General features: G+C 37.7%; 1 protein-coding gene across 1 annotated transcript in view; it reads left to right on the top strand.

Annotated features, from left to right (window-relative positions):
- Positions 1–204, top strand: part of aldh8a1 (aldehyde dehydrogenase 8 family, member A1) — a 7,370-nt gene that overhangs the window by 1,495 nt on the left and 5,671 nt on the right. The gene's annotated exons all lie outside the window — the stretch shown is intronic.

The raw sequence follows: 204 nt of genomic DNA, 5'->3' as shown, positions 1-204 counted from the left end.
TTTGAACAGCGAGAGACAGAATAACAAAAAAAAATCCAGAAAAACACATAAAAAATGTTATGAATTGATTTGCATTTTAATGGGGGAAATAAGTATTTGACCCCTCTCCAAAACATGACTTAGTACTTGGTGGCAAAACCCTTGTTGGCAATCACAAGTCAGATGTTTCTTGTAGTTGGCCACCAGGTTTGCCCACATCTCAGG

The sequence above is a fragment of the Etheostoma spectabile genome, chromosome 18 (assembly GCF_008692095.1).
Source record: "Etheostoma spectabile isolate EspeVRDwgs_2016 chromosome 18, UIUC_Espe_1.0, whole genome shotgun sequence".
Classification (NCBI taxonomy): Eukaryota; Metazoa; Chordata; class Actinopteri; order Perciformes; family Percidae; genus Etheostoma; species Etheostoma spectabile.
The sequence above is the reverse complement of the archived record's forward strand: the minus strand, read 5'-3'. Positions and strand labels throughout refer to the sequence as shown.